This window comes from Orcinus orca, chromosome 14 (genome assembly GCF_937001465.1).
Source record: "Orcinus orca chromosome 14, mOrcOrc1.1, whole genome shotgun sequence".
In the NCBI taxonomy this organism is placed as follows: domain Eukaryota; kingdom Metazoa; phylum Chordata; class Mammalia; order Artiodactyla; family Delphinidae; genus Orcinus; species Orcinus orca.
In genome coordinates this window covers 15,740,474-15,761,971 of record NC_064572.1, presented here as the reverse complement: position 1 = coordinate 15,761,971, position 21,498 = coordinate 15,740,474, and positions in this window count along the sequence as shown.

Sequence of the window (21,498 nt, the reverse complement as noted above, 5' to 3'; positions counted from 1 at the left end):
GGATAGCAGAGCCTAACAGGAAGAAGGAAGACTCCTTTTCTTTCCTGGCAAGGACACAGCCAATGAAGAGCCACGGACTCTTTGTTTACTAGAGCCTTCCCAACTTTCTTTTTGCCTCTCCTTTGCTGTGAGGGGACTTGCACATGACTTGAAATGGCTGTAGACCCCAACCTGCAATTCTCTGCTAATCCTAAATAAATCCATCTTTGCTGGAGAAATATCTGGCAGTCTATTTGTTTTAGGTCAACAAAACTAACCACACTAAATATTAACAAATATTTGGCGCAAGTTGATTTCTCCAACACTGCTAGAATATAAAAAGGTAAGATTTTGGAAAACGGCTTGGGAATTTACATCTGCCATATGGTCTAGACATTCTACTACTGAGTATTTGCTCGGGAGAAAGACTACGTTCTTACAAAAACCTATACACAAAAGTTTATAGCAACATTATTGCTATTAGCCAAAAACTGAAAACAACCCAAATGCCCATCAAAAGGTGAATGGTAAACAAACTGTAGTATATCTTTACAATAGAATAGTCCTCAGCAATAAAAATAAATTATTTATACAGACAACAATATGGACGAGTCTCAAAATAATTATGCTGAGCAAAATAAGTCAAAGAATAGTGAGTAATGTATGGTTCCACTTATATGTCATTCTAGAAAATGTTAGCTAATCTACAGTGACAGAAAGCAGCCCAGTAGCAGTGAGGGACTGGAAATGGATATGGGAAGGAACAATATGGGAGATTACAGGGGCAAGAGAAAATTTTTGGCAATAATTGGTTTGTTAATTTTCTTCACTCTGGCAATGATTTTACAGATATACATATGTCAAAACTTATCAAACTGTACAATTTAAATATGTACAGTTTGTTTTAGTCAATTATATTTTATGAGAGCCGTTAAAAAAAGAGAAAACTATGTTTCAATCAAAACAAAGTTAAGGGTTTCCCTGGTGGCGCAGTGGTTGAGAGTCCGCCTGCCGATGCAGGAGACATGGGTTCGTGCCCCGGTCCGGGAAGATCCCACGAGCCGCGGAGCGGCTGGGCCCGTGAGCCATGGCCGCTGAGCCTGTGCGTCCGGAGCCTGTGCTCCGCAACGGGAGAGGCCACAGCAGTGAGAGGCCCGCATACCGCAAAAAAAAACAAAAAAAAAAAGTTAAAAAAATAACATCTGGAGGGCCTAATGTAGTGGTTCATGAAGATACTAGCAAGAAAAAAATGACATTAAGTATATAAAGGAATAAGTAAAAAACTGTCATTATTCTCAGCTAATGTGATTGCATGTAGGGCACATTATAAAATTTATAAAAACCTATCATTATTAATTAATTTAGCAAGGTCAATACAAAATTAGCTTATTTCTCTATAGTAATCATAAACAATTTGAAATCAAATTTAAAATTAATTGAATTTTAAAATACTTAAATATAACCCATCACGTACCTTTGGGTAAATTTAACAAAAGGTATGCAAGACCTAAACACTATGAAACACTGCTGAGAAAAAAATTAAAGGAGACTTAGTAAATAGAAACATATACAATGTTCATGGAGCTGATCTACAGATTCAACACAATCTCAATTAAAATCCCACAGGCTTTAAAAAATATATTAGCAAGTTGTTTCTCAAATTAATATTGAAATGCAAAGGATCTAGAACGGCCAGAGAAGAAAAATGGTTAAGAATGAAAACAAAGTTGAAGGACTCTCAGTATTTGAATTCAAGACTTACTATAAAGCTATAGTAATCAAGATAGTGTAGTATTGGTTGAAAGCTAACCACATAAATCACTGGAACAGAATGAAGAGTCCAGAAATAGAATCATACCTATACAGTTAATTAATCTTCAACCAAAGCATCAATTCAATTTGATAAAAAAAGGAGAAGCTTTTTAATAAATAATTTTGTAATATTGGGTATCCATATGAACAAAAGAACCTCTACCATGACTATGCTTCATATACAAAAATTAATTCAAGAGAGATCATGGGCATAAATACAAAGGTAGAACTATACAGTTTTTTAAAGAAAAACATAAGATGATACTTTTGCAAACTGGGTATAAGCAAAGATTTTTTAATATAAGACATAAAAATTAACAGTTAAAATGGAGAAAAGAATGGATTTTTATCAGAATTAAAATGTTTTGCTCATCAAAAGTACAATTAAGGAAATGAATCAGTAGACCAAAGCCAGGTAAAAGCATAGTATCTAGAAAACATGAAGAAATACTAAACTATTAAAAGAAAAACAATCTAATTAAAATGGGTTAAGAACATAAAGAGGCAATTATAAAGAAAGGTAAGTGAATAACCAATAAGCACACAGAAATACTTCTAGCTTCATCAGTTATCAAGGAAATGCAAATTAAAACAATATTTAAATACCCTCTTATACCCAGTAAAGGGACTTAAATCAAAACGGCTGAAAATACAAAATGGTGACGTCCTCGTGGAGCAACTTGAATGTTCATACATTGTGGGCAGGAAAGAAAAATTGTATAATCACTTTGAAACACTCTTCTGTGTTTTTTTAAATTTAAATATATGTCTGTCTTATGACCCAGCAATTCTACTCCTAGGTATTTACCCAAGAAAAAGAAAGAAAGAAAAATAAAATCATATGTCCCCCCAAAATCCTCTACGGGAATCTTCTCGGACCCTTATTCATACTCATCAAAATCTGGAATCAAGCCAAATGTCCTTCAACAAGGAGATTTTTAAAATAATTGTAGTATATTCACTAAATGAACTACCATTCAGCAATAAAGGGAAAAAAATCTACTTTTGCATGGAAAAAAACATGAATGAATCACAAAAATATCAGGCTGAGTAACAAAAGAGAAGTATAAGACTTCAGTATGATTCTATTTATATAAAGTTCTAGTACAAGCAGAACTAAGTTATGGTGATTGAAATCAGAACAATGGTTACCCACGGGGTAAGGAGGCAGGAGAGAGCTTTCTGGTGTAACTGAAATGTCCTGTAGTTTTTTTTAGTATTTGTTTCATGGTGTATACAATTTTCCAAAACTAATCAAAGTGAAACATCACAAGTCTGTGGGAAAAAAAAATCCAGAATGTGTATAATAATACCTTGCTAAACATAAGGGTAAAGATCCTTAACAAAATATTAGAACATAGAATGCAGCAACACATAAAGATGTAATACAGCATGACCAAATTGAGTTTAACATGGAAAGGTGAATCAGAGTAATTCACCTTATTAAGAGAAAGAAAGGGATAAGCCACATGCATATACTAATAGGTGGAAAAAAAATGACAAAATTCAATGCCCATCAATGAGGAAAACTCTCAATAATCTTTCTTTTTTGGGGGGGCCATGCCATACGACATGTGGGATCTTAGTTCCCCAGCCAGGGATTGAACCCGTGCCCCCTTCAGTGGAAGCAAGGAGTCTTAACCTTGCTTAACACTGCACAGCCAGGGAAGTCCTCAATATTCTTAATGATGCAATTCTGAAAGCTTTCCCCTAAGATATGAGCAAGCCATGGATGTTCCTTCTGAACCCTCCTCTTTAGCATCATAAAGATCCTTACCAGTCCAACAAGCAAGAAAAATAAATAATATGCATACTGATTGAAAAGGAAGAAGCAAAAGTGTTATTTGTAGATGACACGACCAAGTATGTAGATCATTCTAAGGAATCTATAAAAAACTACCACGAATAATAAGTTAGTAAGGTAGTAAGATACAAGGTTAGTTTGTTGTTGTTGTTTACTTTTATTTGTAATTATTTTATGCTGAATTTATTCATGGGTCACAAGTTTTTGTTTCTTCAGTTTCTTCTGGGATATCTTTTTCTTCTGTGCAACTTCCTCTTCTGGTTTAGGAACAATCTATTCTTTTTTGCTGAGGATCAACTCAGTGTGACAGGGGAAACTCACGTATAGTTTAATCCAACCATGAGCTCTGTAAGTTCTGTATCTTAGGTGCTTTTTTCATCCGGATGTGCTTAATGACCAGAGAAACTACATGTAAACTTTCAAGTTCAGAATTACTCTCTGCACTTTTATGCATGTGCAGCAAAAATTCAGCACTCTTTTTGGGTCACTGAGCCTGTATCCAGCCCCACTTCTTGGCCTAAGCACACCAACTGGTTCAACTGTTGTAATGACAAAATGGCACACATTCTTCTATAAAGTGACATCCTTCAGATACTTAGTGGCTTTTTGGGTATGCATGCCCTTGATGGCCTGAAAAGTTTCACTCATGTTCTACAAGTAAACACAAAGATCTGAACCTCTTGATTCGCATGATTTTGTGGGGTTTTCTGGGTTAAGTGAACAGCAAACAATTTTCAGAGATGATCTCAGGCCACTAACAAGAAGAGCCAAGGTTAGTTCTCAACAATCAACTGTATTCCTATATACCTGCCGTGAACAATTTCAAAACAACATCAACAATAACAACAAGTTTCCAACATTATCAAAAACATGAAATTTTAAGGAGGTATTTAACAAAATACGTGCAAGATTTGTATACTGAAAATTACAGAACGTTGCTGAGAGAAATTAAAGAAATAAATTAATGCAGATATATACCATGCTCCTGGTCTGAAAAATGCTAGGATATCAGTTGTCCTTATATTGATCTATAGATTCAATGCAATCTCAATCAAAGCATGATTTGTTTTGTAGAAATTTGTTAAGTTGATTTTTAAAAGGATATGGGCACACAAAGGACCTAGAATAGCCAAAACAATTTTATAAAAGAAGAACATATTTATACCATATGGATTTATACCATCTTATTTCAGTACTTAACAGGCTACAGTAATGAAGGCAACTTGGTACTAGATCAATGGGTCAGAAAGGATTCAGAAAGTAAACCATACATACACGTGCAATTGATTTTTAACAAAAGTGCCAAGGTAATTTCATGGGGAAATTAAAGCCTTTTCAACAAAGGGTGCCAGAACAAGTGGATATCATTTGGGAGGGAAAAAACAAACTACTTTCTTTTCCTCATACCATACGGAAAAATGAACTAAAAATGGATCATTAAACCTAAAATCTATGCCTGTAAAACAAGAAACAGTTTGTTTTTTAATTTAAAATAGGCAGAGCTGGGCTTCCCTGGTGGTGCAGTGGTTGAGAGTCCGCCTGCCGATGCAGGGGACACGGGTTCGTGCCCCGGTCAGGGAAGATCCCACATGCCGCGGAGCGGCTGGGCCCGTGAGCCATGGCTGCTGAGCCTGCGCGTCCGGAGCCTGTGCTCCGCAACGGGAGAGGCCACAACAGTGAGAGGCCTGCGTACCGCAAAAAAATAATAATAAAATAAAACAGGCAGAGCTATGTTATTTGGGGCATATAAGGCAAAGAAAGGATAAATTGGACTTCATCAAAAATAAAAACTTCTGATTTCTGGTGAAAGGCATGTTATAGACTAGAGAAAATATTCCAATACATATATCTGACAAAGGACTGGTATCCAAATATGTAATGTCTACAATTTAATAAGACAGCAGCTTTATTCAAATGGGCAACCTCAGAGAAGATTTAAAAACTGACATTGAGCCACATGGATGAATCTCAAAAACATTTTTTTGAGAGGAAAAAAACAAGACACAAAAGAGTACATACACCATGATTTTCATTAATATGTGATTCTAGAAAAGCAAAGCTGATCTCTGCTGGCAAACAGATTACTGGTTGCCTGGGTTCAGGCACCTGGAGGGGCAGTGCACAATCTACTACAAAGGGAAAAGAGGAGCATGCAGGTACACTGGGAGTGGAAGTATTTCTTGGTTTTGAATATGCGTGTATTGGGGGAGGTGTATTACATGTACATATTTGTCAAAAGTCACTAAAAAGTGCTCTGAAAATGAATGCATTTTATTTCATGACATTACATATTTTATTCAAAAGTAAAATATAGTTGTGTTTTGTTTTATAAATTATAACTCAATAAAAAGTGTGCAGAAAACTATGGCAAAATATAATAAATGGTAGGGAGGAAAAAGAGAAAAAAATCTATTTTAAGTAAGGATGCCCTTTGTTGTTCTTCTAAGGATTTAGATACTGTTCATAGCATAATAAATGACCAATGAGCAGATGGCTTTGTGTTTCAGATCTGTTGGGCTTGAGACACAGGGTGAAATAAAGCAGGCTTCTCCTGTATTCCAGCACATTTAGAAGTCCCTGTCAGAGCTGCAATCAAGAAGTTCATGTTTTGCCATCAGATGGACCTATGTTTGTGCCCCTGCCCTAGGGAATGTTTTTCGAGTTTTGGCAATGAAGTTCAGGTTGCATCTGTTAACATGTAAGGATGAGAAAAGGAAGTTACTAACATAACAATCCTCAAACTCTCCCTGATAGCAGTAAACATCAATCATTACTCTGGATAAAATATTCTTCATTTTAGAACTGTATTTTTGAAGTTTTACTGCGCTCCTGACACAGTACTCAGTAGATTGCTACCTACAGGATTAATCTAATATGCCTTTATGAAAATAAATGTACAGGGAACAGAAAGGTATAAAATCTTTTAAATGGAAGACATCCTTGAAGATTTTCCGGTGCCTCTGATATAATGTAATTTACCCTGGATTTTGGCTGCTGTGTCTAAGATTTACCTGTAGCTACATAGCACAGGGAGATCAGCTCGGTGCTTTGTGACCGCCTAGAGGGGTGGGATAGGGAGGGTGGGAGGGAGGGAGACGCAAGAGGGAAGAGATATGGGAACATATGTGTATGTATAACTGATTCACTTTGTTATAAAGCAGAAACTAACACACCATTGTAAAGCAATTATACTCCAAAAGAGATGTAAAAAAATATATATATAAAAAATGTTAAGCAGTTTAATATTTGCATTTGAAAAGGAGCTATTCACAGTGTAACCCTACAGAATACATTGTGTGATAATTTCAAGAATTATGGAAAGACTGGAACGGGAGAGATTTTTGGCAAAAAAGCAACTTTCACTGTGACTACCTTTTTCCCAAGCCTTCACACACTTTCGTAGCACCAGTTATTTTTCAGTAGTTAAAGTTAAAGCCAGTGCCACAATTTGCATCAGGTTCTCCCTTTACATTTTTGTTTTGTTTTGTTTTTTTGCGGTACGCGGGCCTCTCACTGTTGTGGCCTCTCCCGTTGCGGAGCACAGGCTCTGGACGCGCAGGCTCAGCGGCCATGGCTCATGGGCCCAGCCGCTCCGCGGCACGTGGGATCTTCCCGGACCAGGGCACGAACCCGCGTCCCCTGCATCGGCAGGCGGACTCTCAACCACTGCACCACCAGAGAAGCCCTCCCTTTACATTTTAAGAAGTAAATCATAACCCTGGTAGGTAAGAAATTCATTTTTTAGAAAGATAGGCAAATGGACCAACGTAATATGATTAAAAACCTGGAAATAAATCAAAATGGTATGGTAATTTAGTGTAGATTAAAAGCGAGACCCAAGACAGTTAGCAAATTATAGACTTGAATAAACGGGTAACTGAATATCCATATGAAAAGGATGGATTTGGAGTTCCATCATATGCATTACACTAAATTATAACCAAGTGGATCGAAGATTTATATGTAAAGATAATAGTGTAAACGCCTCGGAAGACAATGTGGGAGATCCCATTATAATTGTGTGGTGGAAAATGCCTTTCTTACTCATCATTTAGAACAGTGAGAGGATACATTTGACTACATTAATAAACAGCAACCACAAAAATCTAAAACACCAAACTTAAAATTGGCAAAATTTGATAAACAAATGCAAATAAAAGTGGCAAGAAAAAATTTGAAACTGCATTAGATGGGCAACAGTACAAAAGTTCAAAGTCATTTTTTTTTGTGAAGTTGCTGGGATAAAATGGGCACTCTCATATACTGCTGGTGGGAGCAAAACTTCAATCCTAATGGAAGAAAGTTTGTAAATTTTTTTCAAAATAACAAATACATGTATTTTTCAATCGGGAAACTTCACATATGGGAATTTATCATGTCTATATCTATATAGATGTATACACACACTTGCAAAATGACTTCTGAATATTCATTGCAAAAATTGTTTGTGATGGTAAAAGGTTGAAGGACAAACTTAGACATCAATAATGTATTGATTTATCTTAAATTATAATAATTTAAATTAAAATAATTTAAGCCAGTTTATTTTAAATTCTATGTAATTTAAAGATAAATAACTTATGCTAATCCAAAATGATGCATGGAACTTTAAAAAAAGGGGAGGAAAATATGTACTGATAGAGAAAGAGCTCCACGATAAATTAAATAAAAAAGCAGGATGTAGAACAGTGGTTTAATATGTTCTTATGTGTAAAGGGGGAAGGAAATAAGACTCTATATTCATATTTACTTGATTTTAAAGATAGAAATTCTAGACAGATACAGAAGAAATCAAGAATAGTAGTTATAAAGGATGAGCAGGTGGGAACAGGGCTGAATCAGATACTGAAAAATTACATTTTTCTCCTCTTATTGTCAAATTTATATGAATGAGAGCTGGGCTTACCTCAGTATGGCACTAGCCACCTTGCTTCCTTCAAGCTGCTTCATCAGCCCATGCTCCCTCCTCTTGACTCTTATGACGAGAACTTCAGCTGTGGATCCAACCTCAGGACCACATGGGGAAAATATTTTCTCCCTTCTCTTTGACACACAGGGCGTGGGATACATTACTTAAGTTCAGTCAAACCTGCGTTCCACTTCGAGTTTGAATCTTGAGCAAGTGACATAGAGTTGCAGGGGAAGATGAGAAATTCCCAACACCAGCAGTGTACTCACCAAGAATCTAGCAGTGGTGTAGCAGTTATCAAGTGGTGACCGTGCCCGCGACAGCGTCCAAAACCCCATCAGCAGAGCCACCATGCCTTGGTTCCTTTGGGTTTTACAAGTTAAGGTCCTCAGGCTTCCCTCCTAATCTCTGGGTTCTCCAGTGCTCTTCTCATAAACACTACTTCTGTTAAAGGTAAACAGATTTAGTTTCTTTTGTTAGCTGCATATAGTTATGGTGCCAAGTGAATTTCTTTTTTTCTCTCTTTGCCATTGGGCTGTGAGCTTCCTGAGGTCAAGAAGTTAGTCTTGTTGTATACCCATAGGGCCTAACACTGTGCTTACCATAAAACAATAGGTGATTACTGATAGAATTGACCGATTCAATGACTCAGAGAATATTGGGACTGTTTTTATTCACTGACAATTAAAAGTTTCAAAATAACAAAGAGATTCCAATGTCTGAGCTCTGAGTTTATGCAATTTTTTTTATGTTAAATGATCTGCTCAATTCCCAGTCTCAAATCAAAGAACATATTGAATAATTTAACATTGTAAAAAGAGGTTGATATTGAATTATTTCTGCTTGAAATAAAATAGCAGGAAATCTGTTCCTAACGTACATGTTTATTGCTAAAATGAGTGTAAATTTTTCTGAAATCATTTCTTTTAAAATGATAAATTTTACATTTGAAATGATTCTCATTTTTAATGATTGTTACTATAAACCCATTCCATTTCTCTTAAGCATTAGAAGAAAGAGAGGATAATTTGTATTAGATAATTTTCATTCAGTTAAACAATGAAAAAAATATATTGCCAAGGAAGTGTAACTAAAAAAAAACAACTAATCTTTACTTTATACCTGACATCACCATAAAAAATCCTTATTAGAATTTTATATTCGTGGAAACCATGTTTCACTGTGTTAATATAAAATCCAGAATGTAATAGAAATAGATAAAAAATTTTCCCACAACCAACCTTCAATTACTTAAATAATATATTTTACATAGCACTAATTATCTTAAACTAGCATACCACTGGGAAATGAAAAGCAAACATGAAATCTATTTGATTAACGTATTAGAACATTGCAAAATAACATTTTTTCCTCTTGACAGAGATCATTTTCCCTGTATTTCCCCTTCCTTGTTTTTATTAAGTACTCTCAAGTTGACAATACTGATTTGACAAGTTGAATATCATTCCCATAAGAGCACTCCAAATAACTACTCCTTCACCTGTGTTGTCTTCATCCATAAAAATACAGTATTATACTCACTCGAAAGCCTTCTAAAATTATACATTATCAAACATAATTCTTAACCATTAAATTTCTCAATGTGACATGTTAAGGACAACAAAATGTGGGAGCCATATAGATACTTCCTTAAGGATTAGATTGATTTTGACAAGGGCCACTGCTCTGTCACTCTTTGAAAGCCTTCAAATGTAAATGCACTGATGTCTCTAAAACTGAAGAAGCAATATCTTTTTGCCTATTATTTGCAGAGCAAGTGTTATTCAAGTTTAATTTTATTTATCATTTTTATAATATCCTTCAAATAAAGTAGACAATTTTATAAACAAACAAATACTAAGAAATTTCAAGACCCAATACCACTCTCCAAAAAAATGAAATCAATCTAAATAGTTGAATTAGGACTCTAACTCCAAAATCTGTCATTTCTGCAGGCAAATTTATTTCCCTACTATGACACAATGAATTATTTTTAGGTAAAATATTTTATTGTAACACTGCATCAAAATACCCTTTCCCTGGCTCAGTTTGTTTTGTTTTGTGTTGCTGTGGAAGTTCCTTCTGTATAGCATGTCTACTCTGGAACTTGTTAAAACCATCAGGATCAGAGGTTTACAGTTTGCTTCTATAAAGTTTGCTTTTCCTTGCACCTTAATAATTTTTTACAGTGGCTTAGTTCTGCTTCTTGTGTTGGGTCTACAAAACTCAGAAGCATAAGGGTTTTTTTCCCCCAAACTTTATTCTTAGATGAAAACTATAACTGTATAAATGTATACATACTATGAAGGGATTGTTGTATTTTCCAAGCGATGTCTCATATGTCAGAACCTTGCTGAAACCTTTTTAACTTTATCTGCTCTGGCTGAACTCCTTTACTCCTCTGATAGTATTGATTATACTCTGTTCTTTACGGAAATTTCTGGTTTTTCCTCTCCAGTTAGAATGGTGGATCCATGAAGCAGAACACTTTATCTTATTATCTTCAGCCATGGTCCATCTCTACTGCCTTCCTTCTTTTCACACTTCTTTTCAAGTCTCCCACATCTTAAAATAACCTATTTTCATGCCTAAATCCACATAGAGTCATTTTCAATCTCTATCTCTTCTTGCTTTATCAGGCTATGTAACACGATGGTCAAATGCTGCTGCTTGACTTCATCTACTCCAAATCACATTTAACATGGGTGCAGGGACTTCCCCTGTGGTCCAGTGGTAAAGAATTCACCTTCTAATGCAGGGTACGTGGGTTCGATCCCTGGTCGGAGAACTAAGATCCCATATGCTGTGGGGCAGCTAAGCCCACGCGCCGCAACTACTGAGCTCACACACCTCAACTAGAGAGCTTGCATGCTGCAAACTACAGAGCCCACATGCTCTGGAGCTCTCTCCACAACTAGAGAAGAGAAAAACCCGCATGCCACAACTAGAGAGAAGCCCGTGCACCACAGTGAAGAGCCTGCGTGCGGCAACGAAGACCTGACGCAGCAGAATAAATAAATAATAGATATTTAAAAAACAAAACAAAACATCAGTTCAATGTCACTTACAGACCCATGCTTCTGTGGAAAGAGTCTGTCTCATCATCAAGCTCCTAATTTCAAAGTGCATGACCTGACCTCAAAATCCTGACTACTTTCCACATTTTAAAATCTTCACCTACCCAAACCTTCATGAGACTCTTCCTACCCATGACTTATATGACTTGCTTTCTCCTCTCTCTTTGCTCTTAATGATCTTTACTGATTCCTTTTCCAACTAAATTTAAGAGCTTGAGCACACCGGTGTTCCAGTCATAGCTACTGATTCAAAAATACTTACTAAGAGGGTATATTGTGTCAAACACTTTTCTACCAACGGAGGCTTAGCAATGAACAAAACAACAAAAAAGACTCCTGCTGTCATAGACGTCATATCGTACACAAGAGGGTTAGATAATAAATACGTCTGATGGCAACAGGGGCTGTGGAGAGTATGCAGGGACAGTGAATAGGAAATGGTGAGGAGGTGTACAAGTTAATACAGAGATCGGGGAAGATTAATTGTGAAGTTCACAGTCAGGCAAAGATGCTGCAGAGGTAAAGAAAGGAGTTCTGGAGATATCTGGGGAAGAGAAGTTGAAGCAGAGCGAAGAGGGATGCAAAACCTCTGAGGTAGGAACATGTCAGAGTGTGTTCTAAGAAGAGCAAAGAGAGGACTTTCCTGATGGCGCAGTGGTAAAGAAACCACCTGCCAATGCAGGGGACATGGGTTCGAGCCCCGGTCTGGGAAGATCACACATGCCACGGAGCAACTAAGCCTGTGTGCCACAATTACTGAGCCTGTGATCTAGCACCCACAAGCCACAACTACCGAAGCCCACGCACCTAGAGCCCGTGCTCTGCAAAAAGAGAAGCCACTGCAATGAGAAGCCCGCGCACCGCAACGAACAGTCCCCCTGCTCGCCGCAGCTAGAGAAAGCCTGCGCACAGCAACAAAGACCCAATGCAGCCAAAAATAAATAAATTAATTTTTAAAAATGACCATTACTAACATAAATTATTATATTATTGAAGATTATTTCTCCTATACTAAATAGGTCTATTCTGTTGTGCTATTACATTTTGCAGCAGTAGAATTTATTCATCTTCGTAGTAGCTGCTTTTAGTCAGCTTTGGGTTTCAAAACCAGGTAACTAAGATTGTTAGAATTCTGTATGTATTAAAGTAAACTGATTCTGAATGAAGACCTGAATGACTTTATTCTAAGTATGTGAATGGATTTTGTAACATCTATTACAGGTGGTCATAGACCTTTTTTAATTCGTTATCTGCCTGTTTGCTGCCTTTAAAATAAATGAAGGTACTGGATGAGTTCCAAATTAAAAAAATTTTAATATACAAAAGTAATCACTCTGCCTCCTCATTTTATCTTCTTCCTAGTTAATTCTATATTATAATTCTTTGGATCAAATTAAAACCCAAGCACTTGATTTTGTATTTTCTATTTGAATTGGACACTAGATGCTTTAATAATTTCTTTGCAGTATTTTCTAGCATGACAGTGTGAGATGTTCTGTGGATCCATTCCTCAGTGATACTGGGGAAAATTTTACACATATATATGTATATATAAAAAATCAGTAGTCTCCGGAAATGGTCCCATGGGTATACTGGCATACCGTGTTTTATTGTGCTTCACATATACTGCAATTTTTACAAATTGAAGGTTTATGGAAACCCTGCATCCAGTAAGTCTATCAGTGCCATTTTTCCAAAGGCGTTGCTTACTTCTTGTCTCTATGCCACATTTTGGTAATTCTTGCAATATTCCAAACGTTTTCATAATTATTTTATTTGTCATGGTGATCTGCGATCAGTGATCTTTGATGCTACTACTACGACTTGCTAAAGACTCATATGATTGTTAGCATTTTTCAGTAATAAAGTTTTGTTTTGTTTTGTTTTTTTTTGTGGTAAACGGGCCTCTCACTGTTATGGCCTCTCCTGTTGCGGAGCACAGGCTCCAGACGCGCAGGCTCAGCGGCCATGGCTCATGGGCCCAGCCGCTCCGCGGCATGTGGGATCCTCCCAGACCGGGGCACAAACCCATGTCCCCTGCATCGGCAGGCGGACTCTCAACCACTGCGCCACCAGGGAAGTCCCCATAAAGTATTTTTAAATTAAGGTATGTATACTTTTTTTTTACATCTTTATTGGACTATAATTGCTTTACAATGGTGTGTTAGTTTCTGCTTTATAACAAAGTGAATCAGTTATACAAGTATACTGTTTTTTTAGACATAATGCTATTACATACTTATTAGGCTGCAGTATAGTGTAAGCATAACATAGATCATGCACTAGGAAACCAAAAACTTTGTGTGACTCACTTTATTGCCATATTCTCCTCATTGCGGTGGTCTGGAACCAAACCCGCCACATCTCTCAGGTCTGCCTATTCGGCAAATGAGGAAACTGTTTACTCAAGAGATTTCACTAACATTTGGCAAGAATAATGAGAGTTTGTGGTATCTGAACTGAGACCTGCTTCCTCCCTTCCCTTTCCAGTTCAGCTAGATGAAAATCCCAGTTCATACTGGTATAGCCAAGGACACAAGGCTCCCCACAAGGCTCCCATCCAGCCAATGCCCAGATGGAGGGCTATCTGACTGGGATGGGCAGGACATCAGCATTTCTCATCCTGCCTTCAGGGTGTGTTGCTGAGGCTAAGTTTTGGGTGAGTGTAGCTGATTAGTGTGAACTCTCTTCTTTCACCCAGCCCTCGCCTGTGGGTCAGAAAGTCTACCTTGGGCATGGAGCTGAGAATCCCGGAGCCCTTCCTTTAGCAATGGTTCCATTTCAGGAGAGACAAGCGTAGAAGATCTGAGACTACTGCTTCCTGTCCACTGAGCACTGCACGACCAAAGCAATGATGCCATCCAGTGAGAAGTGCACAATATCCCCAAGCCCAACTCCAGATTCAAGGCTCAGAAATTTTGGGGGGGGAGCAAAAGCAGGGCGTAAAATAGATAGTTTCTTTACCCCAACAGACTGTCTTTATTTGCAATAGAGTATGGAGAACTTAAAGCTTCTGATTCCTCTTAAAAACAGTGGAGCTTGTAGTAAAAGACAAAAAGCAGAAGATTAGTAGAGTCATTGTGCATATAAGCTAAACTATAGGCTGGTTAGTTTGCCTGTGAGAACCTGCTAAAAAGACAGCACAGAAGAGCCTGATTGGGGTCGAAACACATCTCAAACATTAACCTAAGGAAAGATCCTTTCAAAGGAGTCTGCTATTGATGGGTATAGTGTTTTGAGTTATTTATGCTTCAGGACATTGTTCATGACTACAGAGATTAGCAATTAATGGAATGTAAGAGCTGGATGTGGTTAAGGAAAGAAAGTCAAAGAGAAACAAGCCAAAACTGCTGTCACTCCCAGTCAACTTTGGGCATAACCGAGGCCATGCCTCTTAAAGAACATTAGAGACTTAACTCTGTAGAGGGCAGAAGAGATTTAAATTAAATAATCTAGTTAGTCACTAAAAAAATAAAAGAGATAATGAAAATCTACAACAAATTTTGGGTGTGGGAGGACAGAGTTGCTACAACATTTTTTTAGCTAAAATGCAGTTTACACAAAGAATTATGACAAATGAAAAACAATAACAACAAAACCCAGAAAAGAATGTTTGATATACCAGAAAAAATAGGCAACAGAAATCATTATAATGTGGGCTCTATCTGGAAGTTATTAATTAAAAAATGTGACATAACCCATATGAGATAACTCATAATCTTCGTAATTTGCTTTGTAGTTTTTATAATGCAAACGAATAACAATTTCCCCAAATGTAAGTCATTTCCAGTCTTCTTCCTTTCTTTACCCAGATACAGATTTTCAAGTGTTATCATTTTCTTTCTGTCTGATGGGCTTGTTTAATATTTAAAATGTGGGTCTTCTTGTGATAATTTATGTCAGATTTGTATGTCTTAATATGTCATTATTTCACTTTCATTTTTAAATATACTTGTTGGTATAGAATCCTAATTTGTTCATTCATCTGTTGATGAACATTTAGGCTGCTAACAAGAACCTACTGTATAACATAGGGAACTCTGCTCAATATTCTGTAACAACGTAAGTGGGAAAATAATTTGAAAAAGAATAGATACTTGTATATGTATAATTGAATCACTTTGCTGTACACCTGAAATGAACACAACATTGTTAATCAACTATACTCCAATAAAAAAGAATCCTAATTTGACAGTATATTATTTTTAAATGTTTTTCATTCTTTTTATGGTTCTGCTTCTCTGTCTTCTGTCTTGCATTGTTTTCAATAAGAAGCCTACTTATTATATTTGTTCCTCTATATGTAAGACACTCCCCCATCCCTTAATGTCATTTAAGATTTTGTCTTTTTCTTTGGTTTACTGTAGTTTGAATGTGATATGATTTGGTGTGTCTTTGTCAGTATTTATCCTGTGTGGTGTTCTCTGAGGTTCTTGGATCTGTGATTCGGTGTCTGTAATTAATTTTAGAAAGTTCTCTGCCATTGTGACTTCAAATATGTTTTCTGTTCTGTTCATTATTTCTTCTACTTTGATATTCCAATTACAGATATATCATTTAACATTATCCCACAGTTGTTCAATGTGCTATTATGTTTTGGGGTTTTGTTGTTGTTGTTATTGTCTTTATTTTTATCGTCTTACATTTCAGCTTGAGAAGTTTCTATTGATCTGTGTTCAAGTTTACTGATTCTTTCTTTGGCCATGTTGAGTCTACTAATGAGCCAGTCAAAGGTATTCATTTCTGTTACTGTCTTTATTTTTATTTCTAATGTATCCTTTTGATTCTTTCTTAGAATTGCTGTGTCTCCTTACATTACCCATTTGTCCTTATATGTTGTCTTTCTTTTCAATAGATCTATTAACATGTTATTCATGGTTATTTTAAATTTCCTGTTTGATAATTCCAAAATCTGTGTCATATCTGAGTCTGAATCTGACACTTGCTTTATCTCCTCATGGTGTGTATTTTATTGCCTTTTCTCAAAGCTTGTAATTTTGCTTTTTGAAAGCCAGACATGTTGTATTAGGTAACAGAAATTCCTTTAGTCTGAGTATTATGTTAATCTTACTAGGAGTTAGCCTATGTTTAATGTTTGCTGTAGCTATGAGTGTCTGAGGCTTCAGATCTCTCTAGAGCTTTTGTTATTGTCTCTCCTCTTGATTTTGGGCTTATCTAAGTATTCTTCCTCAGAGAGAGTCTACAGCTTGCTGTTTTTTCAACTGTAATTCATTATTATTATCCTGGATCCCAGCTGGTGTGGTGGTCAATTAGGGGAGGAGGAGGAACATTCTATATGGTCTTCTGAAAAAGTCTCAGCCATTTAGTGGGCCTGCGTCTCTGTACCGTAGACTTCAAAAGTGATTTTTTCCCCCTCTTCCATTCATACAGCTTTTTCTTCTTGCTGACTTTCCTGGCTACACTTCCAGTCTATTTTCTTGAAGCCCTACCCACTGTTGAAATGTGTTTCCTCTTCCCCCCACTCAGGTAAGACAGGAAAGCTCAAGGGGCTGGAGGAAAGAGGAATTTCCTTCTCCCAGCTGAGATATGGTTTCAGAATTGAGCTCAGGTAAAGTGCTTTTACTCCTTCCTCTACCACAGCCCATACCCTTGGGAGTTGGGTAGAGAGTGCGCTGGGCTTCTTTCACATTGATTTCCCTCCCCCTCCCCTTGTCAAGGCTAGGAGGGGATGTTCTCAGATCTTCAAAGTGAAAACTGTGTGAGGGCTCCCCTAAGAGACCAAGGAGTTTCTAACTCACACTCAAGTCCACACTGAATCTCTGCAATTAATCAAAATTACCCTTTATTTGCTCCTCTCAGGTTATGACTTCAAAGGATTCTGCTCCAGGTAGTCAGATCTGGGTTTCTTTCTGTGGATGTGCCTGGGGTGTCAGTCTGCCCTGTGACTTCAGTCATCTGATGAATAGAAAGTTGTCAGTTTTCATTTTGTCCAACGTTCTTGTTGTAAGGATGAAAATAGCAGCTTTTCAGCTCTTTACATACTGGGGCTAAAATCATTCTTGTTTTTATCTTAAAAGTTTTCATCCAACTGGAATTTATTTTGAAATTTAAAAAATTAAGTAGAAATTTTATTTTTATTAACCTTGGTGCCTCACTCTTTCTAATATCGTTGATTAAATTATTCACTTTTATTATCAGCTTTTAATTTTCACCTTTATTATTCTTAGAATTCCTATTTGGATTGACTCAAACATTTTTAATACTAGTAGAAATCATAAGCTCTACCAGTTTTTTTGTTTGTTTGTTTTTGCGGTACGCGGGCCTCTCATTGTTGTGGCCTCTCCCATTGCGGAGCACAGGCTCCGGACGCGCAGGCTCAGCGGCCATGGCTCACGGGCCCAGTCGCTCCACGGTATGTGGGATCTTCCCAGACTGGGGCACAAACCCGCGTCCCCTGCACTGGCAGGCGGACCCTCAACCACTGCGCCACCAGGGAAGCTCTACCAGTTTTTTTTTATTGCTACAATATCTGATTTTGAAAACAGAGTTGTAATAGAATCATGATCATGGAAAATAACATATCTAGTGAACTAATCCAGTGCCACCATGAATATCATCTCAATTGATAAGACAGTGGTTACTAAATGCTTAATTAAATGGTAAGTACTTAATAATTAATATCATTAAGATAATCATTTAATCTAACACAAATAATATTGAACTTTGAGAAATTTGGCAATTGTAGCTCACAGTGATAAAATACATTCCCTGATTAACTTCAGACAAGTCTTAATTTAATGGTATCAGTTATTGACATGAACAATCTTGGCATACTTTTCATCTAAAAGACTGAGTATTTTTCAAACTGTACTTGTTTTTTAGTTGACCCATTTGTTAAGCCAGCAGTGTAAAAAGTTCTAGTCTGTTAGACTAGTCCAAAAAGTTATCCTTTTTCAACACTCAAATCCAGAGTTTATATTTAAGCTAAAACAGTGGTTGTTAACCCATCTAATCTGACATAATTATCAGCCAGACAAAGCTTCCTTTCTTAAAGATAGTTTCTACTTGATTTTATTTAATATCCTTACATATACTGGGTGAAAGCAGAGAAAATAATCAGGCATTGTGTTATGAGCCATTAAAATCAATTTGAAAAATGGATTTAGCTTTGAAGATTTAAGTGCTGTTGAAATATTCTCGATTTTATGTGACATTAAAATGTTGAGATGTAATCACACTCATCTCATAATTCTGCACAGGTTTCATATTGTAAGTATTTTTGTATATAGTTAAATCATTAATTAGAAAGAAGACTCCCTTTTAACACATTTTCACTTTTACAAACATGTTCAAATTATTTTCTTTATTGCAGCTCCCATTGTGTTATAAGCAATGATCACAACAGCACTGCATTCTCAGATAATACAAAGTGAAACAAAACAAAAAACTCCAACTACCCTTATTTTCTTTCAATTTCTGATTTTTTAATCTTCTCATAGCTAAACTTTTTAAGAGTGGTATATGTTTGTCTTCATTCCTTTATTTTCCCCTTACCTTTCACTCACTGGTAAGATTTCAAATGATGTCTAGCCCACTAAATGGACTGGTCTTCTATCAGTATTCATCTTAGTTTTTCTCTCTCTGTACAAGTCTGCAGTTTTGACCAAGGCCTCCTTCATCTTACACTCCTTTGACTTTTTTATCACTTGTAATTCCAGTTTTGTTTCTTCAATTCCTTTCTTTTTTTCCCCTCTTTCTTATCTCTATGGCCTTGCCTAACCTTCAGTTCCCTCATCATGCTCCTCTCTCCACTAAACATTGAAAGATGGTGACTTTTTTAGACCTTGATCTTTCCTTTCACACTCTCACAAGTATAACTTTCTTCTCATCCCTTAGGACTCATCTAAAATCACTTCCTCAAAGATATTTCTCTGGCCCTTTGGATTATATTTCAATATTTTTCTGATAAATGCTTTCATTTGTCCCTACATAGTTAATTTGTTTAAAGTCTGTCCTGCTTCTTAGATTCCATGATTCATGGAGCCTGGAATACACTGAATCTTTCTGACCTAGCACAGAGTCTCACCCATTATTTTTATTTATCAAATAAATGGATGTAGAGTCTTATAAAAACCCAGAATCTATTAGTATTCATAATTCAATATTCTTGCCGAATACTGTGTTGGATTTTTTCCACTGCAGATTCAAGAGAACATATAAATGCACATTCCATTGTCTTGATAAATATTATTAATAGGCTTTCAAATATCAAAAATATCAAAATAAATTTAGATCATACTATGCTCTTTGATAAATGCAAAAATGAGTACAGTAGGTTGTAGAGTTAACCTCAACTGTCTGAATCTCTGAACAAGACTTTCTAGGGTGCTTCCATGAGAAAATCTATAGAAAATGAAGATTTTGTTCAAATGAACACTTTTGTATTTAAGCCTTTATGATACTATATTTAGTTGTTCTTATGTCCAACTCACCCCTTAGGATATTTAAGGTAAAACAAAATAGAAGCTATTGGAATTCCATTTGATTTTAATCCCTTACTACAGTTGAGAAGAAATATTTTAGTAAAAACAAAAACATTTGTTTAGCTATATTTCATTATCTGTTTCTTAAAAGGGAACTTAATGTCTGAGGTATTTTCTCCTGAAAGTAAGAATTCACAAATTTCTCACAAAGACATTTTAAAAAGTAACTCGAATGATTTCCTTGGTGATGCACTGGTTAAGAATCTGCCCACCAGTGCAGGGGACATGGGTTCAAGCCCTGGTCCAGGAAGGTCCCACATGCCACGGAGCAACTAAGCCCATGCACCACAACTACTGAGCCTGTGCTCTAGAGCCTGCGAGTCACAACTACTGAGCCCGTGTACTACAACTACTGAAGCCTGCGCACCTAGAGCCCATGCTCTGCAACAAGAGAAGCCACCACAATGAGAAGCCTGTGCACCGCAACGAAGAGTAGCCCCCACTCGCCGCAACTAGAGAAAGTCCACGCACAGCAACGAAGACCCAATGCAGCCAAAAATAAATGAATAAAAAAATAAAAGTAACTCAAGGACCCAAGTGAATATCAGCTCCAAAACACACCGAAGTATTTTTCACACAACTGGTTTTAATATTAATTCTGCCCAAAGCAAAGGGAATAATATTATGTAATAATGTACTTAATGCAGTTGTGCTAGGAAGGTGATAGTGAATGTGTGGGTCAGTCTCATATACTTATCCACAGAAGGTGAACAAATGTATAACTTATCCATATGAACCCTACATCACTCTCTCTATACAGCTTTTATCCCCTGCTTCTAGGCCTTACACCTAACCCTGATCATAAACACTTCATTACCTAAATATGTATCTGTGGTCATGATGTTCTTCATGCCTCTGCTCCCAAAGTTTTAATTCCCAGCTGGATTACCATAAGATGTCATAACTCTACCCAAGGCTATCTATGGATTTAATGTGATCCCTCTAAAATTACCCATACATGTTTCAAAGAACGAGAACAAATAATCCTAAAATTTACATGGAACCACAGAAGACCCAGAATTGCCAAATCAACCCTGAGGAAAAAAACAAAGCTGAAGGTATAATCTTCCCAGACTTTAGACAATGCTACAAAGCTACAGGGATCAAAATAGTGTGGTATTGGCACAAAAACAGACCTATGGATCAGTGGAAAAGAATAGAGAGCCAAGAAATAAACCCACACACCTACAGTCAATTAATCTTAGATGAAGGAGGCAAGAATATACAATGGAGAAAAGAGTGTCTCTTCAATAAGTGGTACTGGGAAAACTGGATAGCTACATGTGAAAGAATGAAATTAGAACATTCTCTAACACCATATATAAAAATAAACTCAAAATGGATTAAAGACCTAAATGTAAGACCAGATACTATAAGACTCCGAGAGGAAAACATAGGCAGAATATTCTTCGA